The sequence below is a fragment of the Haemaphysalis longicornis genome, unplaced genomic scaffold (genome assembly GCF_048455015.1).
Source record: "Haemaphysalis longicornis isolate Haplotype H1 unplaced genomic scaffold, Haemaphysalis longicornis Haplotype H1 scaffold_9, whole genome shotgun sequence".
NCBI lineage: Eukaryota > Metazoa > Arthropoda > Arachnida > Ixodida > Ixodidae > Haemaphysalis > Haemaphysalis longicornis.
Genome location: NW_027526460.1, coordinates 30,163,992 through 30,176,698, shown reverse-complemented (window position 1 = coordinate 30,176,698; position 12,707 = coordinate 30,163,992). Strand labels below are relative to the sequence as shown.

General features: G+C 49.2%; 1 protein-coding gene and 1 long non-coding RNA gene across 2 annotated transcripts in view; one reads left to right on the top strand and one right to left on the bottom strand.

Moving 5' to 3' along the window:
* Positions 1-12,707, top strand: part of LOC144152944 (fibroblast growth factor 9-like) — a 96,500-nt gene that overhangs the window by 31,684 nt on the left and 52,109 nt on the right. The gene's annotated exons all lie outside the window — the stretch shown is intronic.
* LOC144152945 (uncharacterized) overlaps positions 1-12,707 on the bottom strand; it is a 59,190-nt gene that overhangs the window by 1,584 nt on the left and 44,899 nt on the right. The gene's annotated exons all lie outside the window — the stretch shown is intronic.

The following is a 12,707-nucleotide window of genomic DNA, read 5'->3' as shown; positions in this document are numbered from 1 at the left end:
AACCAGGGGCAAGCCAGCCCACATCGACAGCCGCCTTTTTTCGAACGAGAGAGCACAGGGTGCAGTCCGGCGGGATGTGCAGGCCAAGTTCCCAGAGGACGGAGCGGAAGGGATAGAAGAGGCGGCAACAAATTTGCGAGGTGCCAGCAGCGCGGGGTGCTACGAGGAAGCACCTGCCCATGGAGTGAGGAAGCGTTGCCGAACCCTTCGGAAGCCGTTCGCTTCCTTTCCCCGCGGAACGACCAGCGTGGTGCCGTAAATTGCCGTGGCACATTTATGGTTTCTCCTACCGGGAAGCGTCTTACGGCGCAAGCTGGCTGTAAACGGCGGTGACTTGTTCTTTTCTCTATCCGTTCATTTCGGACGGTTGTTGGCTGGCGCAGACTACCGCGCGGACATCCAAATAAAAAAGTCCGGCACTTAAGTATATAATCCAGTTAGAAAAATGGACTGCACCAGACTACACAGAGCGAGAAGTATACGCGCGCGAAGAGTGCACGCAGCAGACACGCGACTGTAGTACTATCTTGTTATCGTGACAGAACGGCATCAGTCCTCTGCCACATATCGGGCAGCAAAATGGGAGTTCATGCACGGTCTGAAAATCGACTGCCACAAAACGCGATTTGATGCGCTAGTATACTTCAGTGCGTCTTAGCTCCTAAACCAAACGGCTGTACTTTCTGATAACGTAACTGTACAGGCACGCTTACTTTGCTACGGCTGCGTGCGTTAGAACCACTAAAGGATTGATACTCAGAACTGTAGTGCGTGTATCATGTACTCGATCCGCAAATTTTTACAACCAAGCCACTCCGTGTGGAATTCATAATTTCGTCTTCGTGGTTTTTATAGCTTAGCATTAGGAACGAATTTCTTAGTAGCAGCCAACGCATTCTTAGTAGCAGCCAACGCATCTTCAAATTTTTGTTCGTTTTGTGCGTGTGCGCGTGGACACCGTTAGAAAAGACCTGAAAAATAAAACGAATTTGCCAGTTGGCGAGTTTGACGGTCGAACTAGCACCCTCAATTCTTTTGAACCGGGAAAACACAACCACCCCACCGCTTTTTTTTTTTTTCGGACTTGTGAAACCTCTCGGTTAAGATTTTCCATTTTATTGCGTTGCAGCAAGGTCAAATGAAAGGGCAATCATGATGGTGACAACAGACAACAAAATATTAGAATGAATCGACCAACAAAAGTTATTTAATAACAAATAAAAAATCTGGCTACACAGCCAAGGATGAAAACGTACAAACCTTTAAACAATGTCCCAAGACGTTTTCATGTGTACAGCATACGTAATTGAGGAATTTCCTCCTCAAAAAAATTCAGCCACGATTATTTTCTGATAAGAGGATATAACCGACGTGTATTCTATCTAATAAGGTTCATGAGGGGCCCTTGAAATGAAAACAGTAAAGAAAAAACAATGACGAACGAGAGAGAGAGAGAGAGAGAGAGAGAGAGAGAGAGAGAGAGAGAGAGAGAGAGAGAGAGAGAGAGAGAGAGAGAGAGAGAGAGAGAGAGAGAGAGACACCTTCTATGAACCCGCAACCACATACGCATGACATTCTCATCTGGGGGACTGCCAAAAAATGGCAAAGCTAATTTCCCGCTACCGAGAGGGTCATTTGGTTTCAATGAATGATTCTGACTATATTTAAGCACACGCACGTGGTACGTACCCACCCTGGACGTCGACCACAGGCGGATAGTGTGTGCGTACCTCGTACTACAAGAATGCAGACTTGCTTGCTTGCTTCTTAGATTTTTCACGTTCATAAGGCAAAAGTATAGACGAAAACAAAAAAGAGAAACTGCTCGTATAATGGCGCGTTACGTCGCCTAGTGGTTATGAACGGTTTTCGTACACTCTGCGGCGACGTGCACAGTGTCATCATTTACGGCTCGCGCAAGACGTCGTTGGCTCGCAGCTTCGTGGCTCGAACGTCAGTTATTTCGTCATCTCACTCTTGGCTCGCACGATGCTCGCGTGCCAAAACTTCGTTTCCCCACTCGTATTTATCTCACAAGGAAACCATCCGCATGTTGCGCGCAACCCGAGTCAATGTCTCTATCAAATTCAATCGCCACAGCCCCACATTCTTAGAAATCCGCCCCATGTTTTTTTTTTTATCCTATTAAAGCACGGTCTGCAGATTCCCAGCTGTTTTGCCGTCGCGCGCAATCACTAGAACGCCCGTCGTGTGTGTTTTTCCTGTCGACTGGCAACTATTGTAAGCCTACTTTATTGGCTTATTATACAGCTCGGCACGAACGGTGCCATACCCCACCGCCGGGAGATGAGGACATCATATGTTACAGCAGGGACAGCAGAGCAGCTTGAGTCACGAGGACACATCGTTGCTTGCGCTGTGCCGTACAGAGCGTCCTGTTCACTGCGCTGAACCCAAAGATGAAAATGGCTCTTATCGCCAGGAGCTGCTAATAAGCGGCGCCACTTAAGTCAACAAAGCGAAGCTGGCTTTGGGCGGCTGTTGTAAATTCGCGTTGACAGCTCCCCCCCCCCCCTCCCCCCCACTTCGCCCTCTTCGAGGCGCTGGTTACAGTGAGAGCTGAAGAGGTGTGTTCGTCATACTGATGAGCGTGTGGACACGAAGGCGCAAGTAGACTTGCGGCGTCCGGCTATATTACTATTCTCCCTTAATTGGGTACGTGGCTCTGGATGCACTGGCCGACCCCCTTGAAGTGTTCCCGATTCCAAGCTGTCCAACCAATCGCGGCGACGGGGCGTCGGTTTTAATTCATGAGGCGGCGATTTATACCTCGCTGACGACTCGACCGAGGCGAGCCGTCGAACCAGCCGTCGAACCATATCTCTCCGTGACATCAGCAAACAGAAGTGTTTGTATCGATGCGGAGGAGTAGGGGCTTTGCTTGAAGGGCCGCTTTAATCGATGACAGTGGTTTACGGCCGTCGTCGAACGAAACACTCGGTTAAATTAGGTGCATTTATCCCACCGCGGCAACTCGAAAATTCCCGCACGTATGGAATATACGAGATACAAAGATCCAGCCCGCAAGGGGAAAAAAGTACTATGAAAGACCGCATAGCTATTTGAAGGCGAACGAGACCACACGTGGGATAGTGGCTTCATGAACTGCGGTTCTACGCCGGAAATTTAGGATCTGTCAACTCACGCAACAAATAGCATAAAAGAAAACCAGATGTTGAGGTTGGTTAACTTCCACAAGGTTCACATCGCCACCTTCTGAAGCCTACAAAAAAAGAAGGAAAGAAAAGGGAGTTGTGACGCTGCTTGGCAGCTCTAAATGACGTTAAATGACTTCAACGCCCTTAGTAGGTGATAGAACGAATGACCCCTCATGACGAGGCCGCGTACTTTCCTGACACTTTATGTGGCATCGTTGTGCCGAGAAATGTACGAACTTGCATTACAGCTGTGTCAAGGCAGTTTTGAATTAACCGCGTCCATGGACACTGGTATAGCCAGACTGTTTTCCAAAGCGGAGTCATGCGGTCGACAGTAGGCACCCTCGGAAGGAATGCCTATCCCGCAGGAATAGAAACAGCGGCGGCAGTATCGGTTCGGTCGCCTGTCCCTAGGGGGCCAGCTTCGCAACACCTTCTGTAAATAAAACGCGTCAGGTCCTTCTTTAAGTACACTCGAAGATCTCGGCCAACGAGATGCGAGATCGACTTATTGTCCCGTTAATGATCCGGCACTCAGACATTTGTTTTTTCTGCGCGAAATCTCTGCGGTACACCCGCTAAGTGTGAGCTCTTGGAAGTCATCGGGGCTGTTTACAAACCAGCTTGGCGGCGAGTTGGCGTCATGATCGCATGCGCGCGTTATCGGGAGTGCGCGGGTTCAGTTCCGATGGTCGTGCTCGCGAGCGGAATACGAAATCAGAGACCCCCACTGTTCCGTAACCGGAAGGGTGTCTTTTTTGATGTTGTTTTGTTTTGCTTTTTCAACCCGTACGCGGCATCTCTCGAATGTCCGGCACTTTGCATAAAAGCGCCGACAGTGCACGGTCGCGAGTCAATCCAATTTGTCTCGACCTTGAATTTAATGTCGCGAAGTCAGTGTCAAGTTTTACTGGGCAGTATATTCACATTGTATCGGAGTTGCTTGATGGGCGTATGCGGACGACGGCCCTGGGAATGCATTGCAGACGGGATGGGCCCTTCGGTGGGCGCTTTCAGTCAGGCAACGGCGGTAAAACCAGAGTTACGGCTTCATCTGCTTGCGCGCTTAAGATGCACCAGATGCCGTAAAGCGTTGCAAGTAAAACAAATCAATTGGCCCAACCCTTTCACTGCGCTAGGTTTAGTACACGCCGCTGAATGAAGTTAACACTCCACTTTAGACTCTTTTTCTTTCGGCATTTTAAAAGCGTACGACACGCTAAGTGCCTTTGTTTGGTGGAATTTATTAACCCCCAACTGTAGTAATAATCTTTTACGGAAATGGATTGGACGAAAATCATATAAAAATATAAGCATGAAAAGAATCATGGCATTATATTTAGTAAGAATAGGTATCTGATCTGCAAGTGAGATTGAAGTAGCGATGCGTACGGGCGAAATGTTGGAAGCGACAATAAATATAAAAAAAATATGACAAATAATGTATGAAAGCGGGTTCCCTGCGTCTTTGTGCGAGCGCGCTCGAGGGGAAACTTTTATCGCCCAGATGAAAAAAATATCTCACATGGACGCTCTATGCATCATATCTCTGAAGGACGAGCAATAATGGGACTATTAAACAAATTAATTACCTAAGTGCTTGTCTGTGAAACTTTTACGACCTCAGTGTATGCACAGCGTAGTAATATTATCTTTCTTGCGCAGGCCTTTTTTTAGATACTCCGCACCGCAAACAGCGCGTTTTCGGTTAGGCTATCCCGGCTTCGAAACGCTGTTTAGCAAAGCCAGGGACGTAAAAAAAAAAAAAATGCTCTCGACTACTGTCCACAATATTTGAGCTTTCTGCGCATACTCTGATTTTCGGCTTTATTAGAATTTTATTGTTTTGTTTATCCCGTTACTCAAAGAAATGTTTTTTTAGCAATACACAAATGCGTTGCAGTCAAGCTACCCTCGAACCAATTTTAAAAAGTGGTGGTGTACAAATTTACATCCACATGGCTGCAGTCCTTTTAGTGTTATGACCTGCCTTACTTTTACCTCGTTCATCTACTTTGCAAAAAAAAAAAAAGTTCTGCTTACGTCAGTCAAGCAATCAGTAAATGTGTATCTGCTTACTGCCATAAGCGAAAATCATTAAATATTTACGAATTTCTATTTGAGTAAGGTATTGTCATGTAGCCAAGGGCGAGGCAAGGTTCGCGGCAGCATGTTCAGTGTTTTGAAAACACACAAGTACATAAAGCAGACGGCATGGTTCGCTGCAATATGCTGAGTGTTTTGAATAGTATTAAATTACGAGTGCTGGTGGTGCCGTTCATACTCGGAAATAGAAACGTATAGTTGCGGTGTTTATATTAAATACCGAGCGAAAACAAGCAATAAAAGTGCACTTTTTAAAGTACAATTTATGCTTCGCGTAGTGTACTTGCGCTGTTGTAAATGTTATTTATAATCGCCGTAGAAAGGTTTAGACTTTTCTACGTATGCAAAGTTGATGCGGAGCAGTATGCAGAGTAGACAGTAGTGATCGATCTAGTGGCCATCTCGTCGGATTTCTCGCCGTGTCGTGCCCTTTCCCGAAAACGAGCTCAAGAAACATTGAACAATTGCAATGAACAGTTTCATAAAGCCCATAAAAAAAGGCAGCTAAGAGGACGTCGGGTGTTCTTCCCGAGGCTTCGTACGGCCAACCCTTTTCGAATAATGAAAGACGTTAAAAGCGAACTAACCAGCAGCACAAACTCCATCGAACACACGGATGAAATTTACCAGGGCGCCTTTTCCTGACGTTCATCATCGAGACAGACACGCGAGTTCGACACTGCGTGGAGTCCTGTCCGTGTCGCAGCGCCTTTCAGCGGTCACCGTTTGAGTTATGTCGCTTCTTGAGAGACAATTTTCGCCGTACATCGAGTCCTTCTTCTTCGCTCATGCTCTGGTTCAATCCGTCGCGATCCCCTAACCGCGACGTGTGCCCAAGCCATTACGAAAGTGCTGAGAGGTTGACGGGGCTCTCCATTCTTCCCATACTTTCTGGACAGCTGTATAGAAGACAGGAGGGGGGTGGCGGGTGCATAAGTCACTCTATTTCCGGCTTGGCTCCGTTGCGGAGCTTTTCAAGAGCTCGTCAGAGTCAAAGCTACATCACACACAAAAAAAGGCAAGGAACTACGGAAAACTCTATTGGTGACCTTCTTCTACTTGCGCTGCAGGCTACGATATATTTGCTACGCGGACGAGTGCTGTCGCATCCGTTAAAGCGCGTTAAGAGGGTATACGTGTATGGGATGATTGAAAACAGGCTCGTCTGCCTAGGCGGAGAGAGCCCGCAAAAGAAAGATGGAGATAATGAGGTCCGGCCGTTCCCCCTATCTTCAGTTTCCTTCACTGGGAAGCGAGGCGAACTCGGTTCTTTATTTAAACGAAGTGTGGCGCGTGTTTGCGGGCCTCGGGGTTTCTCTCGCTGACTGCACGCGTCTTCGTGGGTGGTTCATGTCGGCGATGTAAGCGTAGATTTGTCTCCCGGGGTGGACGACCGGGCTGCGCGTGTCTTTATTATGCACCATGAAGCGAATTGTGGTGAGAAATTTTGCCGCAGTCTGCTTATAAGGTGTATTTTAAAGCAAAGCTTTCTATGCCTAACTGATAGCGTTTGATGTCGTGTCAAACCGCAGTGCAAGACAGCCAACTTTGCAGAATGGGTTTTACAAAATGATGGCGATGATAAGCGGAGGCACACCAAGCGCCCAAAAAATATCTCCAATCCACGCTGTGAAGGTGGTTGGAAAGCAAAGCTTTAAACGGCACCCACAACAATTGCCCAAGCGATGTCACTTGAATTCACACACGCGGCTCTACGAAGAGTGAAACCAGAGATTCTCCCAGCCGTTGCTGGAACTCACGGTGGCGGCGTCCAGAACGCAGCGGCGTCGACCATGGCCGGGCTAGAGAGAGAGAGAGAGAGAGAGAGAGAGAGAGAGAGAGAGAGAGAGAGAGAGAGAACATTTATTGCCCAGTCACCGACCTAAGTCCAGGTCAGCTAAACGGCGGATCCTGAGGCGTCACTGTCTTCATAGTAGTCCAGAATGTCCTTGGAGATCTTCTGGATATGAAGGCAGAGAGCCTCCTGGGCGGCCCGAACGTCTGTTCCGAGCGGGGGAGCCAGCCAAGTGTCCCACGAGGTGATGCGGGAGAGGGAGGGGGGACGGGAGAGAGAAAACGGAGAGGAGCATCTTTCGAAGTGTGAGACAGCGGAACCTAGCCATCCTGATTGGCTAGCTTGGGGCTACACCACCACGCGACACAAGCGCAGACGCCGAAACAAGTCGGCGTGTGAGCTTAGTAAGTTTGAGAATTGCGAAAAAGCTGAGGGAACAATTATATAATCACTATTTATCAGAACCAATTGATACTTTCGCCTTTTGTAATACCTCTTAGAACACAACCGAATTGGTGTTTACCAATTTAGAAAACGGAGTCCCATTCGTGGCAAGCAGTGTGCAAAAGGTAGCCTTTCTCTAGCGGCCAGATGTCTGTGTGTGGTTTGTACATTTTGTTTTCCCGCCCCGCAAACCAATCTCTAACGTATGTTTGCCGTACGACCACTAATTTCCGTCGGGTGTGGGGTATTCTGGAGGTGCTGTCGAACAAGTTAATCAAGCCGTGCGAAAGCAGCGCGCAATGGACGCGAAGCTGCGCCAAAACATGCCCAAAACAACCGTCGCTAAAGCAGATGACAAAGCCGTACCGCCGACGCCGACGCCGCCGCCGCCGGCGAGCAGGCACTTCCGCGCGGGGAACGCTAGGTAAATTCGCCATACGCCATCTATAGTGTGCTCCGTGAGTGAAACATTTCGCCATCCCCCCACCTCCCTCCTCCCGGCGCCGCCTCCGACACGTTGGGAGTTTGTTGTCCCGCACACCACGAAAGAACCGTTGGCTGGTAGAGCTAGAAAGCTTTGCTTCAAAAAAAAAAATCATGCAATTCGTCTGACGATGGTTGAACGCGAAGCTGAATTCCTCGTGACGGATTTGCTGGTTGTAGCCTGAGTGTGGACTGAATTTCGATCATGTCGAAATGGAGCAATCGGATAGACGCCGGCTTCATAACGCGAGGAACACAGCTTGGATTCCGGCCATTGAAGCGTTTTTTTTTATTTCACTTCATCCACGATCATTCGTTATCATCGTCAGGGAAAGTTGGCTTTCCTGCAGGGCGTTTTCGCGTTACAGACGCCATCGGTGAGAACACCAACGGCTTTAAAAAACGCTTCCCGTGGTCGCCATTGGAACTGGGTCCCTCACGTTATGAAGCCGACGTCTATCCGAATTCGCAATTTCGACACTGTCGAGGCAGCTTCGCGTTTTAACCATATTTCTTTTAAAATAGGCCCCTGATTCTTTTTCTTTTAGTCTACACAAGATTGACGTATTACTTAAATAACGCAAATCCCAGCCGTTTAACAGCAATCACGTCCGCTGTAATCACAATCCCTGGCCTTGCTTCGGTCTTGTCTATTTATTTGGGCGCCGAAACATTATTAAGATCATTTACATTTATGCCAAAAGGGCATACTATCGCAATTAAAAAAAAAAAACATTGTTCAGCATGAGAAGTTTCAGTTCGCTGGAGCTCTCTACTGGCTTATTTACCGTCATCAATATGTGGAGCTCTATGACCCTATTAATTAATTATTCCTTAGTCTTGAATACAGCCGAATTTTAGTTACTTGTGTCGCGGTGAAAATGGCTTCCATAATGAACAAAATGCCCCTCTCGCACCGCTAACTTCTTTGCATATGCAGAAACCGCGAAGGTACGATTGCGGTGCGACAGGAAGAGGAGGCCGAAGACTCACGAATATACCCGAGGCTGTATTTTCTCCGCAAAGTGCTCCCGTCAGCGAGTGAACGCGAGGCCGTAAACAGCGCGAGTCAGCGACGCGTGCCAAGCTGCCTTTCCTCGGAGAGAAGACATTTTTCGCGTGCGGGTATAGCTGCTCGGCTTGGATATACGCGAGATGAAGATGGACGCAAAGGGCCTGTTGCCGCACGTCGTTTATACTAAAAGAGATACATGCTGCTTATTAACAAACACGCCAGTCGGGCCGCAGAGACGAATTACGTGCTGAGCAGATATCCGCCTTACCCGCCGCGGTGGCTCAGTGGCTAAGGCGTTGTGCTGCTGAGCACGATGACGCGGGTTCGATTAGCCCCCTTTGGTCCCCCAAGAAAAACTATAGTTGAAAAAAAAAAAAAAAAGGAACCATGTTTTTGCCCCTCGGTCTACCAACCTTTGGCGTGTTTTCACAACAACAAAATAGCCGAAATGGGTATCTCGCCGTTAGTGGGGTGATATCATCGACGTGGGTGCTCGATTGCGTAGATTCGAAGCGGAAGGCGAACCCTTTCTCATTTGCCGACCGGCGTGGCGGGGTCAGAAACCTCGGGCTCTCGTCGCCGGCTCACTTTGGAAATAGCTGCAGCCGCCTGCACCGCCGCCGGCGGTGGCAGCAGAAGTTAGCCGTCACAAACAGCACGGCACTGCAAAGCCCTTCGCCGGGCAACGGAAAAGACAGGGAAACGCGAGCAGGTGTGCTATGCACAATGCGTTTGCTTTTTTCTCCGCAAGTCTGGCAAAAGACATCCCCACGCAGATTCAGTGCGATAGCTGCGCCAGCCGTGTAGGGAGAATCACGGATTTCATTGAGCCGTGCCTTGCCACGTCTCCTCTTCTGATAACGAGGACGATGATTACGGTAACGACGACGACGATACTGAATGATATTGTTATTAGGTGAAAGCCTTATCTGTCCCGTTACGATAAAAGATGGCATCGCAGGTGGCGTGACGGAAAGATGGTGATAAAAATAAGTCATCAAGCGCGCTACGATAGCACCACGGATAACAAGAAAGAAACGTGCGCAGTGTCGATCACCCCACCACCCCGATGCCGGCCCAGCCTCGGTGATGACTCCTTCACCGAATTGTACGCCCCTCGCTGCCGCATCCACAGGCACAGCAGTCACCGGGAAGCTTGGACGCTCTGCGCGGTGTACGTCAGCTCAACCTTCCAGTGCTGCGGCTTTTTACTCTTAACTTTTGCATTGCCAGCGAGATAATTCCAAAACCCAGTTGTTGGTAGCCCGCAGAATTTTACACTTCTTTTTACACTTGTTCATATTAACAGCGCTACCGACACAGACAAAAAGAAGACGGCACAAACACAGCGCCGTGTTTGTGCCCTCTTTTTTTTGTCTGTGTCGGTAGCGCTGTTAATATGAGCAAGTACCAACTCACCCAGTCTTCCGTTTTAGCTTCCTCCTTTTACTTTTTGGCGATGCCAACGAGTATCTTGCTGGCATTTTGCCCTCTTTGGAGCCTGATTTTGCTGAAATTTATATAAACAATACAAATTGTTTGGGTGCACCCCACAAGTGGGCTCCGAGAAACCCTGAGCATCCTTCTACAGAGGAATTACTCGGGCATCGGGACAGCCAAGATTCTGTTCTTGTTGCTGGGTGTTTTCCAGCATTTCTGAGAGAAGGAGGAGAGCCGCTTAGGCCGCTGCTGCTTAGAGGAGACGGAGGGGGTTGTTCTTTATAGTTGGAGGGGATGAACTGGCACGTTAACACAGCAACACCCCCTCTTTCCCCGGCCGCACGCCTGAACCCGACTATCCTTCCCGAAATTCTTCCTGTGGCCCCCGCAAGACTCCACCGAGCGTTCGTCAGCGGCGGAGACAGCGGCCAGACAGCCGAAAACGCCGGCCTCCGCGTTTAGCCCTGCTGAAACACAAACGACGGCCTTCCACCGTCCGAAAGGGGCAACCGGGCGTCACAAGTCACGCAGAACGACGGAGAAGCGATGTTACGGCCGAGAGGAAGAAGAGAGCGCTGCCATATGTGTTCAATCCCCCGCCCCGTCACTTTCGGGGGGAGGCGAGTGCGCAAGTCCCACGCTGGTGCAGACGTAACCCGCTGTTGCCGGCAGCCCTCCTCTCTTCTGGCAGCGCGTTCTTCGGCGCTATATATAATGAAGTCACGTTTAGCGTAATGGTTTAAACGGTGGGTGGTTTACGATCCTGTTCGCACGCTCTATAACAGCTTACTCCTCGCAGCGAATGCGGCCATGCGAGAGAATCTTCTTTCGCACACGACGAGAGCGCGGTCGGAAAGTCTTCCGGATAGCCTAGACGGCGTTGGCAAACAATAACAGCAAAAAAAAAAAAAGAGCTCGCTTCAAATATCTCATACACCCGCGTTACAAGTTACAAAAAGTAAACACGAGTTACAAAGAGGTTCGGTGAATGTGCAGCTGGTGTTAAACCAACGATGCGGTTATCGCGAAGTTCACTGTCTAGGTCGCAATGCGCACACGCTAAGGTCTCACACACACAAAAAAAGCGCGTAATGCGACAACCAACGAGTGGTTAAGATTACAAGATTGCTATCCAAGGGCGGCTTAAGGTTTCTCGGCGGTGTTGGATTACCGCGACGTATGTGTAGTCAGAGATGGTTACGGGGAGATATAGACAAACGAACTCGCTTGTCAGATCGAGGGGCTTGGTGCGTTTCTGCGATGCGCTTCCGAGTCGGAACACTGTACAAAATTAGTCCGCCAGATGATGTCTGTCGAGATGAAGCCAAGGTCAAAGAACCCAAATGCCTGAACTACCATTAGCACTGCAACACGGCTGTGCTGAGGCATCACTTAGGTCGCCCTGTCTTCGCCCACTTCAACCCATCACGAAACAGCGTGTTGGTGATGGTGATTAGAGGCCCTCCCTTCGTATCGGGACGTCGGTTGTCATCATATTACCATTAATTCCTCCGTCCCACTCTCTTCCCTACTTTTCTTCCACCACCACTCCAGCCGCCTCTTCGCCGCCTCTATGGCCCTGAAGTTGAGGCTCCCCCTCATACCAAATCCCAAAACCTCCGTCAACGTCGTTTCCCCGTTGTTCCGCCGTGGTCGTATCTCTGTGCAGTCTATGACAATATGTTGTACGGTCCCCCGATCCCTGCCGCAGCATACACAAGTTTCGTCGTGTCGCCTGTAGTGAGCCGTGCATTCCCGTGTTCTCAGACACGCCGCCCTTGCTTCAAAGAGCAATGCACTTCCTCGCAATGCATTGCAAAGAGCAACGCACTTCATTCTCCTGCACAGCGACACCCATGGAGACTACTAGGCACTAACGAAGAGGTCAATGTCTGCATTGTTTCCGGGGAGTCTGTCATGAAGGCGGCAGACAGGCGCCAGACTGCGACGAATACGAGGATCGACTCGCAGACGTACGAATCACGTTTCCCGACGTCTCGTCGCTTCCTTCCATCGGGTGCATATATGCGCCCCCCTCTCTGACGCTTCGTTGATTGACATATCAAACTACGACAAAGACGATTTGAATAGGGAATAGCTTCTTGCCACGCCACAATTTCGAAGACAGACGGACACTTCTTGACGCTTGATTGAATTCACTGTCAAATAACTCCCGAAAACACGATTTGGACGGAATAGTTTCTGTCACGTCCCATTTAAAATATCGGGTCATGGTTAGAAGCTA